Source organism: Micromys minutus (genome assembly GCF_963924665.1).
Source record: "Micromys minutus genome assembly, chromosome: 8".
NCBI lineage: Eukaryota > Metazoa > Chordata > Mammalia > Rodentia > Muridae > Micromys > Micromys minutus.
This window is the reverse complement of record NC_137977.1, coordinates 7,194,208-7,214,979: the sequence shown is the minus strand read 5'-3', so window position 1 is coordinate 7,214,979 and position 20,772 is coordinate 7,194,208.

The following is a 20,772-nucleotide window of genomic DNA, read 5'->3' as shown; positions in this document are numbered from 1 at the left end:
ATTTTCATTAAACTCTTAAGAAAAATGAAGCTCAAACATTTTTAAGAAGGTGCATAAAACAGGAGGAAAGAAACTTATTTTTACTTATTGTGTGTGTATATTATCACATGCTAATGGGTGCTGAAGAGGCCAGAAATAGGTATTAGACTCCCTTGGGCTAGAATTAATAGTGGTTGTGAGCCATCCAATGTGAATGTTGTGAACCAAGCTTGAGGTCTCTGCAAGAGGAGCAAATGTTCTTAAATGAGTTGAGACATTATGTTAGTCTCAGATTTATAGTTTCTTTTAATTTTTAGACTTGCACATAGTATTTATTGTTCAAATTGACGTGTATTTCAGTAAATTTTATTTCTAGTACTGTCTACAATTTTAACCCTTTGTTGATAGAATAATACTACAAAACTTATTTGGGTAACCATGAAATATCTAAATGGGATAAATATGAGAGCTCTTTAAGGCTTGAAAATCAATCTTTGGAATCTGAGCTTGATCCATAGAACAAATATAAAAAGGACAGAAAGAACCCTACAGAAACTTGGCATCTGCTTTTCATGGCCATAAGAGCATGCGCACAGGCATGCGTGCGTGCGCGCGCACACACACACACACACACACAGACACACACACAAACTACAAACACAAATATATACTATAGAAATATTTGGTAAGAAAAGTGCATTGCAGGTAGATTTTTCTAACTCTGGCTTGTTTCCTTAGAAAGCAGTATTTCAATATGAGCTATTCAACTGAATACCTAATTACAAAACAGCATGAAATTTCAAATAATATCTAGATAGCCACAACATATCATTTTATGTCATGATAGGTACACTGATTGCTGAATATCCTACTGTATTACATGTCTATTAAATAGGTGATAATGCTGCTTTAGATATATTCATTGTTATAATTTTAAAAAAAGATGAAGCAGGAAATTTTTTTAAACGGGAGACAATTTAGATTTTTAATGTCATTACCAAGTTGTTCACCTGAACAAATTTTTAGTATTTATGATTTTATTCTTATTTACTAACATCAAGATAATATCTGAAAGTTTACAATATTATTAACAAGTTTAGAGTGAGAGTTGAGTACTTAAGATAAGTTCATACTAAAAATGTAGGCCGCATGGCTGAATATTTTATGTAATTTCTGCTACAGGAAGATTTTACACCCTTGAACTCCTTTGTAAACCAACAAGCACTCACTTGTTCCCATACAGATATATTATTATGGCATATTTAAAACTAAAACAATGTGATAAACTCATACAATATTTTCTCCTATAAGAGTTCATTCCTGTAACCCAAATGCTGCAACATGTAATCCATGGACTCTAAAAGCTTACCTAGAGGATTTTCTTTCATCATGAATTAGTCCATGTAACTGAAGACTAGCACATTAGTTATAGGCTTGTTTTTATTACCTTCTTTACTTTCATGTGATTTTTCTGTAATATTCCACACCTATCTTTAGGGAGCACAGTCACATGCATACATGCAGACACAGTGCCAGTCTATTCAATTCTGTCAAGGTTTAATTCAAAAATGTCCTCCACACAATCATATATTTGAACACTCACTCTCCCTTCAGAGATCATGTTTCATATTTCAGAAATACTGCCAACCTAGAGAAAATAAGTCATCATGGGTATGTTTTGAGATTTTTAAATCCTCACGCATTATCTTTCTGTTTCAGTTTCCAAGCCTGATACTTGAGGCTATGCCTCCCTGTCCTGAAGAACGTGTATATGTCTGGAACCAATAGACAAGATAAACTCTTCTATATGTTGACTTAGACATTGTGTTTTATGGCAGCAACAGAAAAGTTACTAGTACACATTTATAAAGTTCCTCTGCTCAACATCGCAATGAATCACTTATTGTTTAAATCCTTGGAGCTTTGCTCCATTTGAGCTTAGGGATATTAAAAGGCTTGAGCAGATTCTTCATATTGTCTGATAATTCTCCCCTGGAATACATAATTTTGTGCAAATGAAAGAAAGTGTAAGGTAAAAGACCTTACCACATCTTTCATAGTCATAGACTTCCTTTCATATAAGTTCACGAATTTCTAAAATACTATTGCAAAATCTAAACTTTTTATCACATTGATTACACACCAACAGTTTTGCCCATACACAAACACTTTAGTTAATTTGATACTAAGGTTTAAATACAAATGCTTTACTAAATTCACAGAGATTTTCAACACAATGGCTCTTTATCATGACATTAAAGAAGACAGTATGTGACGGGCTTTACTGCATTGTTTATGTTCATAGGGGTTCCTTCCAGCATGATTTTGTCATGTCCTTGAAGATGAATGGCACATGTAAATAGTTTACTGCAATACAATACATTAATACATCTTTTGTCTATGTTTTATTCCTAATTGAATCCTTAATGTTAAATAATTAAACCAGACACCAAAAAAGTCTTTGTGTCTTTGTGCTTTGTTTGTGTACATACGAGACATATATCTCATATACATATATATGGCATTATTTGATAGTTATGTTTATGTGTAAGTATCATAGATACTATAAATTTGTAGTGTATTTATAACAATGATTTCTAAGCTACTTTTGCTCAAGATATCTCTATTTTGTATTTTTATGTGATCTTTCACATTAACTTTGGATGATATGTATTCATACACTGCTAAAATATCACTGCATGAACCACTAATATAGACCTGGAAGGTATACCCAAATGCAAGAGATTTACTATGTCAAGATAGTATCTTGTTTCACTGTGTTCACAGTATGGAAGCTATTTAGGTGTATATTAGAGATAATATTTTTCTAAAATTATCCTCAATTAAAGTCAACAATGTCATGTTATAGCTAAACACAATTATTATACTTTTGAAATAACACAAAAAATGAAAGTAAATCTTAAAAACTTTTGTTATGAAGTGAAGTATGAGGAAGAGAGTTCAATAACATTCAGAAAGTAGAATTATGTTGTTTTGTGACTCTGCTTTTGAGGAGCATCAGCCTGTTTGGTTCCCATAGGCGAAGGAAGCAGAGACAAGAGAAAAGGCCTTCAGAAACCCTTAGAGTATGCACAGTGAAGTTGACACACCAGAACAAGCTTGTTGGGGGCACAATCAACTTTATTTGAGATGATTCAAAGCTTATATAACTTGGGGGATGAGATATGTAATCATCCAGAATGTGCAAATTATTGACTGAAAGGTTAGCGTACAGAAAAGCCTCATCAGCATCAGCAAATCTTTCAGGATTCTCAGCTTATAGGTGAACTGGTTCTTATCCAGAAAGTAAACTGAGCATGTAGTCTACATGACATTCTGTGTGTGTGTGTGTGTGTGTGTGTGTGTGTGTGTCTAAGTCCCTAAACAAGGTCCTGGAAGGGGAAGCCCTACCAATGAAGGGAGTTTTCCATTTTGCACTATCCCCAGAAGCTATCAGATAATGGTAGACCTTGATATTAATTAGTATGGCAACATGTTTTGCAAATTTACTGTGGATGAAGGTTTTTAAAGTATATTTAATGCTATAAAAGCTGGTTTTCTTTGCAAATTAAATATGCCAAACTTACCAATTATTCTTCTTTTGATAAATATTTATATTTTCAAAGCATATTTGAATTTCTACACTTGATGAGACATGTTTCATGATCATGCAAACTTTGCTTTGATCAATTTTAGTGTTTTATTAGATTCTAATTCTCTTTTTAATCAAAGAAATGTAGTATTTCTGTTTTGTTTAAATTATTCTTTAAATATGTCTTTTAAATATACTTTACGTGTTTGAGTGTTTTGCCTGCAAGTATGTATGTGCACCATGTTTTCCTGTGGCTTTCAGAATTCACAAGAGGACATATATTCTGTAGAATTGGAGTTAGGGATAGTTATAAGCATCATCATATGACTGACAGGAACCAAATCCAGGTCAAGAACAATAAGTGTGCATTCCCACAGAGCTACCTCTGAGGCTACTTTATCTGAAGTATTATTAAAATTTGCAGCTTGCATTTATACTCTAATTTAAAAGAAGTATACTCATGAAATTATTGAATTCATTTGAATATTTTCCAATTAAATATGTATTTTTAATCAAAAGGAAAAAACTAAACAATTTAAACATAACTAATCCTTTCTTGTTAGCTTCATTTTTGTAGATACTGTTTAGCTGAAAGTGTATAGAAGAAGGACAATTTTCATCTTAATGACCAAAAGACCTACAAGTATGGAAAATCAGCTAAAATTGCAGCATGGTTGTAGAAGTAATAAAACCCCACTCCTAGCTGAGCAGCTATTGACAATTATTATTTTCTGGAGGGAAGAGAGGCAGATTTTCTCAAGGTTGTGCGACACTAGGTTACCACACTTGTTTTCACGGTCCTAAAGCCATGTCTGCACAAGCAGCACTAAATGAACAATCTGGAGAGAAATAAAAAGAGGAAAGAGCTAGAGAGAAAGAGGGAGAGGCAGAAAGAGGGGGAGGGGGAGCGGAAGGAGGTGAGCAAGTGCATTGGGAGGGAAAGTGATGGAGAAGAAAAGTTGCAGGGGAGAGAATGGTGATTAATGTGATCAAGTTACATAATATCCATGCATGAATATTCAAACAGAGATGTTAAAGTATTATATAAAATCGATCTTCAGTGTTTTATCAAGATTATAATATGGAAGAGTTTGAGGAGGAAATCTTTAATGAAATCTTCAAGTAAAGCATGTAAAAGTTCTTACTGTGGGAGTCACAAGGGGATAAATGTTGCCTTCTGTGATCAAAACTGTACCTCCCTCTTAACTAGAAGATATAGTTAAGCGGTATCTACGTGAGTATTTCTAAGTCCAAATCCTGTTAAGCTTGATTATCTATCTTCTATAACATGAGTAACATTCCCCACATGAAGGTACATATGCCCATCCACTTTTGATTTTTCAGGACTGTTGATCAATTTTATACTGTGTTGGACCCTATAACCTTGGGCCACCCTTTCTCCTCCACTGAGCCATTTCAGCTGCTGTGGTAAGAAGCTTTTTATGTTTTCGGCAGCTGCTCTCTGCCCGTCTTGGGGCTGGAGCTTTTCACCTCAGCAACCTTGTGACCTCTGAGATTCATCTGGTACGTTTCCACTCTTTCTTGCTCAATACTTAAGATCAAGCTCAGTAAAGCTCTTGGGCATTCTCTTTGAATGAATGACCTGTGTTTTCTTTCAATCCCACAGACCTACACCCTATACTCACACACTGGCAGTGCGGGCACTGTCAATACTGAACCACAGTGATAGTGCACTATGAACGAGAAACAATTCATTGGTTTATATCACAAATTTTGATGTGATTAACTCACTATAAATTAGTGAAGAAGTGAATACTGATAAGAAATTTGATACCAACTCTCCTTTAGCATACATAAGAGACATATGAAACACTAAGCTCTTGTGCCTGTAGAGAGCACCAGCTTAAAGATTGGGTATTTTTATTCACAAAACTACATTTACTTAACCTCCAGACTAGTGTAGTAAAGTAGCAGAATGCATGGCTTTCATGTTCATATCTTGATAAGATGTGTGGGAAGCATTTTTTAAAACTACATCTAAATGAATAACTAAATTGTTCAATACAGACCCAGATATGTATTCAATATGTTGAAAACAATATTCAAAATATACCAGATTCTGCACATACATGTTTGAAGAGAGCTTTTGACCATAAGAATGTAGAGAGGCAATATGAAAAAGTATATTCTTAAACGCAGAAAATAAATCTTATTACAATTTTATTTTTATGTACTAAATGTCATGGTGACATAATTTTAAGATTCATGAAAAGAATTTAATCTGAGGAGATTACATTGATAATGAAATCTCTTTTCTCCTATTTTTGTGAAGTAAATGTCATTGGAAATAATTTCAATGTAACCTTTGCTTGAAGTTACAGTGATTGTGCTGCATTAAAATTTCTACAAAATAGGCGTTATCAGCAGAGCTGGTGTATAAAGTCACTGATTGGTTACTGGGAATCTTTATGTCCTGTGGTATCTCTTTCATGTACATGCAGGTGCCTGCTGTTTTTTTTTTTTTTTTTTTTTTTTTTTTTTTTTTTTTTTTGTTGAATCACTGAATCTTACTTTGTGTGTGTGTGTGTGTGTGTGTGTGTGTGTGTGTATGTATCTGTGTGTGAGTGTGTGTATGTGTGTGTCTGTGTGTTTATGCATGCACGTACTCACAACAAATGCTATGCCTTTCATTGGACAACACCATTAATGTCCACTTAGACCTTACATAGGCATCTCTACAGTTGTCATGAAGACAATAACGCAGTGAGCATAAACTTCAACATCCCATTAAACCTCTGCCATACCATACCCTCCAACATGAACAGGAAAACAAATAAAAACTGAAAAAACAATCGAAAAAAAATAAAAAAGGAAACAAGAAAACCAAAACCGATGTTTTAGGTCAATTCATTTAAAAACAAAACAGATAAAACAAAGCAGAAGCAAAATGTGAAATCCTTCCAAAGTTTATCAGAATCTCAAAGCAACACCTTCCATTTTCTTGGCTGCCTCAGAGGAATATATGAGATGTTTCCTCACTAGGACCTGCTGCTTTCTTCTACCATGAACTTCGGCCAGCACCTTCATTCCCTGCGTTCTGCAATATCGCCATGAATATTTCCAGTGTAAAACAACTCTTCAATTCATTTTGAAAACAGTGCATTTTGCTACTCACAAAGATGTCATTGTTTAAAATTGTGTCCAGCATCTTGGATTATATAAAAATAAGACTAATGTAACCATGAAATATTAATATGATGAGATGTGAGTACGCAGAATGATCCAAGCTGCTCTCATTTGGAGCTCATATTTTCATGTAGAAACAATTTTGAAACTGAGAATGAGTGTCAACTGACAGTCAACCCTTGTACATTTTGAGCTAAATTTTACTTCATTTCTCTCTCTTCACATATACATATATGTATATATATGCTATTACTAGCTATATTGATATATATACATATATGTGTATGTATATATATATATAACATATATATGAAGTTTTTCCCAGACTTGATCATATTTCTCTATCAATTATCTATCTCCATATTTCTTTATCTATCTACTATCTATATTCATTTATCTATCGTGAACAGATCATATCAGAATAATAGTTTCACATTTTTTTCCCTTTTGGTTACATTCACATTTTCTCTTCTAGATGTTAGAAAACATATGATAAAATGGTTGTTAATGATATTTTCAGTATTCTGATTTAGAATGCAATTATTTAGTTTTTGTATATCCCTTTTCTTTTTCTTTTGAGGAAGTTATTTATTCTGTAGCATGTGTTAACATAAAACTCTTTTTGTTATATCTAAGACTGACCTAAGACATGTACTACCCTACTATCTTAAGCTTAAGGGTTCTATTATCTGTCTATATTTGAATGTTTCATTTAAAATTCTAACTAAATCAAGCTCTTGATGGGCACTTCTTAAGTTATACCTCATAAAGGAGCAAAGAAAATCAATACTTAAGAGATGATTTCATTGGGAGGTTATGTATTACCTTGAAGAAAATATTTATTTCATTAGTAAGAACAAATATAGACAGATCACAGTAGGCCTAGTCTAACTGATATTTAATACATATTGGAAGAAAATCAAGTGATCCAGTTTGAAAAAATAATTAGGGAAATGTTCAAGTTAGACCTGAATTGACAGGAACCAGGTGGTGAAGCACCTTGAATCATATTTCGTAGTTTGGACATATTCCCATTACAACTGGGGAGGTTGTAGTAGAAGCTTTGAAAATATGTAAAATATAGTTTCTATTTTTTTAAATCATAGCAAATAGTGAGGTCATGTAAAGATTAAAAGGTGTTACAAATAAAGTATGAAAACCATTGGAAAAAAAATGTGAGCACATCAAAGAACTAAATATGTGAGAGAGAAGATACATATTCAGACACCTGAAATATGATTTAAAGGACAACAATCCTAACATTTGACAACATGCAGGTCTTAAAGGGAAAGTTAACTTGAGTTTCTCACAGAAGTAAAACTTGGGTTTTCAGATAATGAAAGGAAACACTTGAGAGATGCCTGACCACATGTTGGTCAGAATCAAACTTGATGTTGACTTAGCTTGTTAGGTGCAATACTCATTCTAAATTTATTCGTTCATCATTAATATTTTTTCACTCTATAATACCACACATACAAGTATAACATTTTAGCTTTTGTTAAATCTAAATATATGAGACAATTGTAACCATGCAGATTATGACTCTTACAGAGTATGTACTTATTTTATTGTGGGCTTTTCCCCCCTCTTTTATTTGTCTTTTGTCAAAGTCCCATGATCTTTCCTAAAATGGCTCTTCAGTAAAAGTCTCCTGACACATTTACACATTTATATTTCTTGACTAAGATTAGGATATAGAACAATATTCTTCTTTGTCTGAGAAAACTTCTTTGAATAAGTTAAGGCTAAATGCAGTTGCTCCAAAGACGAGCCAACACCTGCACTAATGATTTCATTTTATGCTTAATTATTGAATAAATATTGTAAAATAAGAACTTGTATTGCACAATGAATTTAAATTATAAGGACATATTTATTATGAAAATATAAATGTTTTGCCTAGAAAATTCTCCTTAGCAATGAAGAAAATTAATACTAGTCAATTATATAAGATCCACTTCTTTGGAACTGCATGTGAAGCTTTTACATCTAGTACACTATACTTTATTTTGGATAGTTACATAAAGCAGTAACTAAGTGGTAAGCAATTGAAATGAATGCATGTAATTTACACATGATTGCTTGACTTCATTAGTATGTAAAACATAGATAGAAAATTAAATCTTATGGACCTTATCTACAATAATCAGTTACTTCTGCCAGTTTATACTTTTCTGATACCAGCTGTATTCAGTGACATTAGTTAAATTATTTTTTTTTACTTATAAGCTCTTAGCAAGTTGATTCTTCATAAAAAATATTAGTTAATTATTATATTTGGATGAAAAGAAACAACTTTAGGGTACAGTTCTTTTTAATAAATGAAAGTCTGATTCTTTAAGCAGGTAAGGATGATGCCTAAATCATTATGCGAAATACATAAAGCCTGCCCACACAGGCAAACAATTCTCTATTCTTGTTTTGTCTCCCCCATGATTGTTACATTATACCCACTTTGCAGTCCCTGCCATGTTATTTTAATTCTCCTCAAAACTGCACAACTTGGTTATGTCCATTCTCTACCATTTGTAATCACACTTGGTAGATATGATCCAGGAGGATTATTATGAGCTTGAAGCCAGTTGATTTGAGTACTGACTTCCAGCAGATCCTGAACTACAGAGTAAGACCTCATTTTGAAAACAACACAACAATAACAACATCCTGAAACCCTCTAAACAAACAAACAAGCAAGCAAGCAAAAGGTAACAATAAGAAAAGCCTTGTTCTTTCTACTGTATAGCCCAGAGCCTTCAGGACTGCCCCAGTGTTTCTCCACTGCTTATACATAGTGGTTACCAGGGGATGATCGCTTCCAACTATAGGACGCTAAACTGTGAGATGAAGATTTCTGTTGTAATTTTTCCAATGACTTGGGAGGAAAAAGAGATCTGCACTAGACAACTCTCACTTCCCAAGACTAGTCTGCTAATATTTGGAGGGTGAGTTACTCAAGCCCACACTGTAACTACTGCAGATGCCATATTACAAAATTACACATTAAATCTACTGCTAAATCTTGCCTGCTCCTCAGGCAATGCTATTCAACATGGTATTTAGAGCAGTATTTCTATCTAGAGACTCTAAGAAACAAAGCTATAAAATAAACTTTTCATAGCAATGCTGACAAAATGAAAGTGTCCAAAAGATATGTGGTTTTCCAGAGAAGAGTGGACTCTTTGGACACATAAGGTCAATTAATTAGGAAAAAACACATGTCGAACACAATAAATGTCTGAGGTGTAAAACTATAAAATGCTGTTCAATTACTGTGAGTTATGTACACACTTGTAGTCAAACTCTAAGTTTATCTAAATTGGCTATGCAGAGAAGTCAGAAATGTTTATAAGGTAGAAAAGTTTCATGACTGAAAATAGAGGTACACACTCTGGTTTTGATTTTGTAGTAATCTTTTATGCCCTACACAACAAAATTGAAAAACTAAGACTGGGAATGTATCCAAAGGCATTCTGTCTTAGTAAATTTAAAGTTCAAAAAAAAAAAAAATAAATAAAAACACAAGAAAAGACACATGAGCATGTGAACAAAGAAGGCAAGGAGGGTGCAGACGTTACTTCTAGTGCAGTGCCCTTCTTGAAGGGATTGATGCACTCAAATCTAATCTTGAGAGTAAATATAGATATTTTGATTGTATTTTCAAGCATCCATAGTTTTGAGCAGTGTGTTCCTTATCATGTTCAATTTAGTCGTAGTTTGAGAAGAAATGTCAGTAGTCACATTTTTTTATTCTTGTATGTCAGAGTAGGCATGTTTAAATATGTCCAGGATAATGACACTTTAAAAGTGTGATCTGTGGAAGCCTGATGCTCAATGTGACTATCTTGCTTGGTATTTGATAACAAGAAAGTGACTGCGAATCATGTGAATCAGAAAATATAACCTTTCATCCCACTGCATGGGATTTAGGACACTAAACTCTGTAATGGGGCATTTTATTTCTAAGTACTTAAGGATATAAACGAAGACATGTTAATCACACCTAATTATGTGTTTTATTATCTGCAAGAAACAGAAACTGTTGATTTGGTTAGAAGCACATGTCTTCCATCATGTGACAAGATGGTCAAATGCCAGGCAAGATAAGTTAGTCCTTTGTTTAGAAGATCAGATTCTATGTGCCTCTCCTGTTTGTTATGGCAAACTTACTTTCCTTTTTTAAAGTTTGCATGATAGACATTATTAAACATAAGACCCTTCATATATACAGTGAAAGAAAGTTTTCTCTCATAGCCTCAAGTTAGAAACTAATTATTCAGGTTGGACATTACATATGTGATATGCCTACCTATAACTAGTGACATTAATTATGAAATATTCTCTGTTAGGTCCTGATTCAAACTTTTTCACCTGTACCTCAATTACAGACAAGTATAGTTATATAAACTCTTAGGAATCTTCTTTAAGTGACATGGTCTTTAGCTGATTTAAACTGACTCTGACTGGGAAGAGTTGTCAACTAAATAAAATCTATATTCAAAAAAGAAGGAACAACTGTCATGTAAGCAATTATAGGAAAGATTTTTTTTTAAATCAAGCAAAACCTGAAGAAGCTGAAGAGAAACGTGACCCCTTAAGAAGCCAAGCAGTCTTAACTAACCTGAACCTCTGAGATTTCTCAAACACTTTGCCACCAACTAGGCAGCATACATGATCTGTTCTGAGGCCTGTGACACATATACAGCAGAAGACTGCCTGGTCTATCCTCACTGAGAGAAGACACACAACTATCCCTGTGACACTTGAGGACCTAGAGAGTGGGGAGGTCTAATGGGGTAAGTGGGGTAGGGTCATCCTCTTAGAGATGGGGGGGGAGATGAGATGAAGAGCAGAGGGTGGACAGGGAGGAAGATAATGACTGGTCTATAAAAAATTAAATAATAATAAGAATGTTGTTGTTGATGTTGATGATGATGATGATGGTGATGGTGATGATGATGATGGTGATGATGATGATGATGGTGATGGTGATGGTGATGGTGATAGTGGTGATGGTGATGGTGATGGTGATGGTGATGGTGATGATAATAATAATCAAGCAGAACCTGTGTAAAATAGTGCAGCTAAAAATAAACAGTTTTTATGGAATGAATTTTCAAGGGGTTACATATTGTTCCTAATTAACTTTATTACTTATTTAATAAATATGGGCAGCATGTATAGAAACTGACAATATGAAGATTATTAGAACACTGCAGCCTTCAATATTCACAGCCAATGAGACAGGTAGGAAACATCTATAGTCTATGTATTTATGTATAGATCAATATATTTGATTAAAGCTGTTCTGTTTTGTTTGGCGACACTCACTACAAAGCTCTGTATGTTTGTCTTTAACATCTTTCAACTGATCCCGATTATTAGAACCTTCAGTGAATATATCTCATCTTCAATAAAGCTTATCGCCCTACTGTATCTTCTTACAACCTGGCCTGATGTAGACTAAAGAAGCCAGATTAATGAAACCACTGCTAAGGAAGGATGGAATTGAAGCATCTTTTTATGTTTTAGGTACATTTAGTGTCTTTACCTCCTCAGCCATCTAGAATTTCAGGGCTATACTGGCAACAACAGAGATTGTATGTGAGTGGAAAATCATAAGCCATAAGCAAGAGCCATTTTAGCTTAGATAAGGATGATGATGCTCGCTTACTTAGTTAACATTCTTTATGCATAAGAATCAGCAGACATGTTAACCAGAACCTTCGGTTGGAATTTTACTAAAGTAGATTATTTTTCACTGGCTATTTCAGTTCTCCTTCTGTAACTTACTATGGATTTCTTCCCAGACAACCTATAGTCACCTGTGATGACAGCTGGAGTTAAACTTATGACAGGGGATTCACACATGTGGTGAGATAGTGGTATGACCATTTATACCATTAATCATGGGATATTTGTGCCTTAGTCAGTTTTTCCTATTCCATCGTTAGCCTGATTTCAGCTATGAATGAATTCAAAAGGACATGCTTGGGAATCTGGTCATGAGGTCGCTTCTCTGTGTACCTGAAACCTTTAAAAATGTCCACAAAAAAATATTCATTGTTCTTTCCATGGGTTAGTAAAAGGCTTTGAGCGCCTTCAGTGCTTTCTAAAAACACCAACCAATGGGTACATATGGAAAAACCCATGGCTCCAGCCATGTGTGTAGTAGAGGATAGCATTGTCTGACATCAACAGAGGAGAAGCCTTTGGTCCTGTGAAGGCTGCTTTCTCCAGTGTAGGGGAATACCAGGACGATGAGGTGGGAGTGGGTGGTTGGGAGTGGGAAAATTTTCATGGAAGCAAGGGGAGGAAAGAGAGATATGGGAGTGGGAGGGGAAGTGGATAACAGTTTAAATGTAAATATATAAAAATTCCAATAAAAATTTAAACAATGAAATAAGAAGAAATAAGAAAATAATGAGTTTCTATATTTATATGCCTCTGATATATGGGTTAAATTGTGAACCAATATTTAAAAATGAAGGATCTTTTCCTAAGCCCCCATTATTGTATGGAATGATTGTTAAAGAAGTTACAGAAATGGAGCTGTGAGGTGGAATTTGCTTCCTTAGTCCTTCATGCCTGGAGGCATACCTACAGCCCTGGTTAAGATGTGTTGGTATGCAAAACTGGACTTATACTCCCCCAAATCTGACACAAATGATAAAAAACTTTGCAGAAAGGTGTTTGCTTAGCATGTGTATCAGATTGAACTGAATGAGCTGAGTTTCTATCTGGCTGAGACACTGGCATTATGTAAATGGAATTTTCTTTTGCCAGTGAACATCTAGTGAGTATCAATCAGTAATTCACCACATCCTGACACATTCGTTTTTCAGGTTGTAAACACAGTTTCTGTTTACAAATGTTTTGTCACCCCTCTGATGCAATTCCCACTACAGACACATGAAGGGCATGGAAAATTGGATTGAAAATTCTCATCAATATAATTATTTATGTTTTGAAAACATTAAACTATAGAATTAGTTTTTATTCAAGTGTATTTACTTTTAAAAAGTGATCTGTATAGGAATCAAATGACAATGTGACCAGTTCTCTGAGGCTAATATTGCAAAAAGGAAAACAAACCCAGATGTTGTTAGGTCAAACAGAGCTGAAAAAACTAAGAAAATTGATCTACAGACTGCAGATCAATATTTTCATCCTTATTCTGAAAGAGCAAGAGAGGAGATGTTTATACAGTGAAACGCTTGTGATTTTATTCATGGCTGTGGAAACTCACTTAAGAATTTTAATTTAAAGAAAACTGACAAATTACAGATTGTAAGAGTTAAAGTTGGAAATAATTATATAAAATGGTCATATAAATATATATTTTTAGATGTACTCTAAAGTGATTTAATATTTCAATAAGAAAAATATGCTGGTTATCACCTGCTACTAGCAGTGAGTTGAATTATTCATGCATCGTAGCATGTTTATCTATGTTTTGAATACTATATTTCTCTAGCCTCCACATTCTCAGAAGAGAAAGCCAACCTACTCTGACTCCTTTGGTGTTCTCCAAGTCTCCCAGTTGATTTGCTTACTGTGTCACCTCTCCCAATTTACTTCTGTAATTTGTGATTAAACCTGAACTTATGATTAAAAGACCACCTGAAAATCCAGCTATTCCACTCTTAGGCATATATAGCCAACAGAGGCTCCAATATATAACAAGGATACATGTTTGACTATGTTTATAGCAGCCTTATTTATAATAGCCAGAAGCTGGAAAGAACCCAGATGTCCTTCACCAGATGAATGGATACAGAAAGTGTGGTACATTTACACAATGTAGTACTATGCAGCTATTAGAAACAAGAACTTTATAAAATGGATGGAACTAGAGACTATCATCCTGAGTGAGGTAACCCAGTCACAAAAGAACGCACATGGTATGCACTCACTGATTACTGAATACTAGCCCCAGAAAGCTTTGAATACCCAAGAAACAATTCACAGACAATTAATAAAGAAAGAAGGCCAAAATGGTGATATCTCAGTCTTTCTTAGTAAGAGAACAGAACACTCATATGGGGGAGGGAGATGCAAGATCAAATAGAGCAACAAGGATTGAAGTAAAGATCACTCAGAAGCCGCCTCACCTGGGAATCCACCACATATGCAACCACCAAATCTAAGCACTATAGCTGATCTTAAGCAGTACTCACTGTCAGGAACAAGACAGAGTTGCCCCTGTGGGGACTATCTTCGATTCATACATATATAGCTGAGCTTGAGTGCAGGTAATCATGGACTAAAAAAAAAAAAATGTCATTCTGTGATATTTTGAATTGGCTAAGGGAGTGGAACTATTATATTCCCGAGCATTTTCTTTCTTTCTTTTTTTTTTAAAAACAGTGTTTTACATGTTTTATTTTGTATTACATTCTTGTAGAACCAGTTTCTTTTTCCAGTTTTGGAGAAAAATAGATGTTCCAGTCACCATTTACTTAACTGTCTAATATTTAAGACCAATCAATATGTTCCCTGGAAAGATGAAAACGTCTTATGACTAACTCGTTTTAAAAATTCTTTAAAACAAAAATCTGTGTGTCTGTTTATATATGCATGTGGGGGGTGGGAATGTGTGTGTGTGTGTGTGTGTGTGTGTGTGTGTGTGTGTGTGTTTACTCTCAAAGCACAGCATCTTCACAGCAGCCGCCAACATGGGGTTTAGTAGTTTCACTTTACCCCTAACTAAAGCTTTGTATAAACCAGTGATTTTACTACAAAACCACTGTCCTTGGAAGGAAGGAGTGGCAGTCATACATGAATGTAAAACTTGGAATGATTAGGTCATGAACGTGGCAATGAGAAAAGTAGCTTATCGGAACATCCCACACTTAGGTGGTTACTCTGCCATTCTTCCTTTAAATGTCCCCTCAAAGGAAAAAAAGAAAGGGAAAAAATACTTTCTTCAAAAATTCTCATTAAATGTAAGTTTATAAAATTTTAGAAATGCCTTGTATCCAAAAGAATTCTTTAAAAAAAATAACAAAAACATAAAAAAGAAAACCTGTGCTGACAACTTTTACAGTTGAGATCTGTTCTTGGTAACACCCAAGACCAAGAGTTGACTCAGTAGCTCTCAGGTTTAAGACGACCTCCATCTCCTTCACTTACAAAATGCTTTTTTCCCCTTGATGAGTAAAGATTTCGGAGTTGTTTGGAAATGATTCCAGCCTGAAAACATTCCTCCACAAATCTCTCGAGCACAGAGTATGAGTGTGGGACATCCAGATTAATATCTGGAATTTCATTATAATTTCTCTCATAACCTCTCTTCATTTGGTCTATGGTAATAGTATAGACTTTCACAAGGATTTTTATAAATCTAATATCATCTTGAATGCACTTCCTCCAGTTGACTCTAAAACCATTACAACGGCTTCATATGCAAGCTCGTGGTGAAAATGAGGTACTTCCAGTTCCTTAGGGCAGTGTTCAGCTTCAGACATATCTCGAGAGAGTAAGTACTCTGTAAGCATCATATCAATCTCTTTATCAAGGTGATTGACAGGCTGCTGTCCATCTCCAGATCCCCACACACTATCTTTACAGTTCCCACCTTTAGAGCATTTTCCATATATAATAAAAATATTTCTACTCTGTAAAATTACGTGAGCATTCTACTGCATTGTCAAAATTCCATTAAACTACAGATAGCATGAAGTTATAAATTCAAACCATAACTCTAAGATTTATTTATTTTTATTAGTTGTTATATTCATTAATACCCCAAATGTTATCCTCCCTTCCCAGTTTCAGTTCCACAAAACACCTATCCCCTACCCATATCCTGACTCTATGAGGGTGCTTTCCCACCATTCCACCACTTCCAGCTTAATGCCATGCAGGATCAAAAGACTCCCTTCCTATTGATGCCAGGTAACACAATCCTCTTCTACATATCCAGTTGAAAGCATGGGTCCTCCTTTGTGTACTCTTTGGATGGTGGTTTAATCCCTGAGAACATGGGGGAGATGTGATCTGGTTGGTTGATATCATTTTCTTTCTATAGGGTTGTAAAAGACTTCAATTGCTCCATTCCTTGCCCTAACTCCTTCATTGCTCTCAATGCTGCTGCTTGCTAAGCTTTGACAGAGCATCTCAGGGGATAGCAATACCAGCCTTCTGTAGGCAAGCTTTTCTTGGCATCAGCTATAGTGTCTGTGCTTGGTATCATCATATGGGATATATTCTTAAGTAGAGCTGTCTCTGCATGGCCTTTCCTTCAGTCTCTGTTCCACCCTTCATCCCTGAGTTTCCTTAATACAGGAACAATTATTTGTGAATATTTTGGGGATGAGTGGTGGCCCCATTCCTCACCTGGGTCCTGTGCCTATCCACTGGACATGGTCTCCACAGGTTTTTTTCTATTCAATCCTGGGAACCTCTTGGGTCCCTGACTTCTAGGACTTTCTAATTCCTACCCCCAGGTCCTGCTTCTCTACTATTATACATCTCCTTTCAAATTCCTGACCCTCTGTACTTCTACCCTATCTCCTACCATATCTGAAACAGCCCCCTTTTTTCTCCTCCTCCTCTCTCCCTCACAAATCCAGCTCTACCTCTACTAAGATCATTCTCTTCCCCCTTCTGAGTAGGATTATAGCATTCACACTTTGGTGTAATCTTACTCCTCCTTGAGATTCATATGTTCTGTGTGTAATATCATGGATATTCCAAGCTTTTTGAGAGGCTAATATCCACTTATCACTGAGTACATACCATGTACGTTCTGTTACTGCATTACCTTATTTAGGATGATTTGTTCAAGCCCCATCCTTTTGCCAAAGAATTTCATGAAGCCATTGTTTTTAATAGATGACTAGTACTCCATTGTGTATCAAATTTTCTCTATCCATATCTCAGTTGAAGGACATCTGTGTTGTTTTCAGTGTCTGGCTTATAAATAAGGCTGATATAAACATAGTAGAGTATGTGTCCTTGTTACATGTTGGATCATCTTTTGGGTATATGCCCAGGAGAGGTACTTAAAAAGCACAGAAATAAAATGTTTGAATACATCTCTTTGTAATAAAAATTAAAGTTGTATTTAGATATATTTTACTAGAGTACAGAGGGATAATTTCAAATGTATTAGGGAAAGCTTTCTTCAGCAAATGAGGATAACCATGTTTTATATGGATAAAAAAAGATTCAAACGTTTAATTTATCTCAAGACTTAGATTTCCTACATGAATATGTAAAGAGTCTGGAAATGAAAGTGCTGTTGGGATAGAATAAATAATGAACGCTCCATACATGCATTGAGAGTGCAGTGTGGTAAATCAACAATGAAATAGAATATTCTAGGTAGAGCTAAATATCTGAATGTGGGTAATGACATTAAAATGCATTTGCATCAGAATTCTACATTCAAAAAACCGGGAAAAGAAAATAAACATATAAAATATAGAGGTTTAATATAATTATTATATAGAACTGGAATGATTTAATTCATACCGCGATGACAGCATCATATTAGATAACATAAAATAACATGCAAAATTAAAACACTGAGTAAAAGTTATTCATGAATGTCTAATTAAACTACAAATAAAATCCTAATTTTATTGAATTTATATTATAAAAATGAATAAAAATTTAGGTACATTAAGTAAAATAACATTATTGACTAGGGTGTGAAATTTAATTTGAAATAAAAATAAATTGGATGACTTTCCAAAATAGTGTATTGATTGAAAAAATGAAGTTTTCTTTAAGAGGAGTGAGGGCTAAATATATCTGTGGGTTTGAGGAAAAAATGCTTATACTGTAGTTAGGGATTATGTTAATTTATTAATGACCTAGATCCCAGTCCCAAAGTATATTTATACTAAACACCTCTTCATCTAAGGCTCAGAAAATATTGAAGAAAAGGAGATGAAAATCATACAAGTGTCAAAGGATTGGGAATTTGGTCAGTGATTGTATCTTTCAGTATTAAGACATCACAATAAAGTCTTGTTAACATGTCTGTCTGAACATGAGCTGATCAGAAACAACAATAATAGACATTCCAAAGTAGACAGGGAAAGTCTAAGAGATCTCAATTACACACACACAAACAAAGTTACAGGTATCCAAAAATTTGGGTGTTTTTGCATTTTTATTGGATATGTTATGTATTAAAATTTCAAATGTTATCACCTTTTCAGAGTCACCCCTCTTCAACCCCCTCCTACCCTTGCTTCTATGTGGCTGATCCCCCAATTACTCACCCACTCCCAGCTCACCACCTGGCATTCCTCTAAAATGGGAAAGCTAGCCTTCACAGAACCAAGGGCTTCTTCTCCTATTGATTTAGAGAATGGAATCCTCTGCTAGTTATCCTGCTGGAGCCATGGGTCCCTCCATGTGTACTCTTTCATTGGAGTTTTAGTCTCTAGGAGCTCTGCGTGGGTCTGGATTGCTGATATTGTTCTTTTACCTATGGTGCTGCAAACTCTTTGAAATCCTCAGTTCTTTTTCTACCTCTTCTCTTGGGGTTTCTTTACTCAATCTGATGGTTAGCTGCAAGCATCCTCATTTGTATCAGTAAGACTATGACAAAGCCTCTCAGGAGACATCCATATCAGGCTCTTATCAGCAAGCACTTCTTAGCATAAGAAATAGAACAAATCCACTGATTTGTAGAGTAGCCTCACTCTACTCAAAGAATAAAGAGACTGAAAGAAAAGTAGGCAAACAATACCCCTTCACAATAGTAAAAACTAATATAAATAACTTTCGGTGACCCTATCTAAGCATGATAAATATCTGTATGACAATCACTTCAAGTTTACTAAGAAACAAATTGAAGATCTCAGAAGATAGAATGATGTCACATGCTCATGGATTGGCAGAATTGATATAGTAAAAAAAAAAAAAAAAAGTCATCACGCTGAACACAATCTACAGATTGAATGCAATCCCCATCAAAATTAAAACTGAATTCTTCATAGAGTTAGAAAGATCAATCTGCACATTCATTTGGAATAACAAAAACAAAAACAAAAAAACAAAACAAAACAAAACAAAAAAAAAAAAAAAAAAAACAGGAGAGCAAAAACTATTAATAACAATGAAACAACTTCTGGTAGAATCACCATCCCTGACCTTGAGCTGTATTACAGAGTAATTGTTTAAAAAGTAGACGGTATCAGGACAGAGACAGGCAGGTACATCAATAGAATAAAATTGAAGACTGAGATATTTACTCAACACCTATGGTCACTTGATTGTTGACAAAGGAGCTAAAACCTTCCAGTCGGGGGATAAAAAAAAAGACAAATTTTCAAAAATGGTGCTTGGTCAACTGGCAGTCAGCATGTAGAGAATACAAAGCGAACCATACTTAACACCTCGTACAAACCTCAAGCTCAAATGGATCAAGGACCTCTGCATAAAACCAAATGGACTGAAAGTAATAGAAGAAAAGGTGGGGAAGAAAAACATGAAGCCTCACATAGGCAGAAGGAAACATTTCCTGAACAGAACACAAATGACTTATGCTCTCAGATCAAGACTCGAAAAATGGGTCTTCATAAAATTGCATGGTTTCTGTAGGGCAATGGATATTGTCAATAGGACAAAATGGTGACAAACAGGTTGGGAAAAGATCTGAGCATGAATTCAACAAAAGAATTCCATTAAGGTTCTCAATGTGGGTGTGACATAGTCATTTTTACAATGTTGAACCTTCCAGTCTATAAGCGTGGGAGATCTTTTCATTTTCTGAGATCTTCTTAAATTTATTTCTTCAGAGAATTGAACTTCTTGTCATACAGATTTTTCACTTGTTAAGATAGGGTCAGACAAAGGTATTTCATGTTGTTTGTGACGTATGTAAAAGGTATCTTTTCCTTTATTTCTTTCTCACCATGTTTATCTTTTGAGTAGAGGAAGGCTGTTGATTTGTTTGAGTTAATTTTATATCCAGCCATTTTGCTGAAGTTATCAGCTGAAAAAGATCTCTGGTAGAATTTCAGGGGTCACTTGAGTATACTCTCATGTCATTGACAAATAGCGATGTTTTTACTTCTTTCTTTCTGACT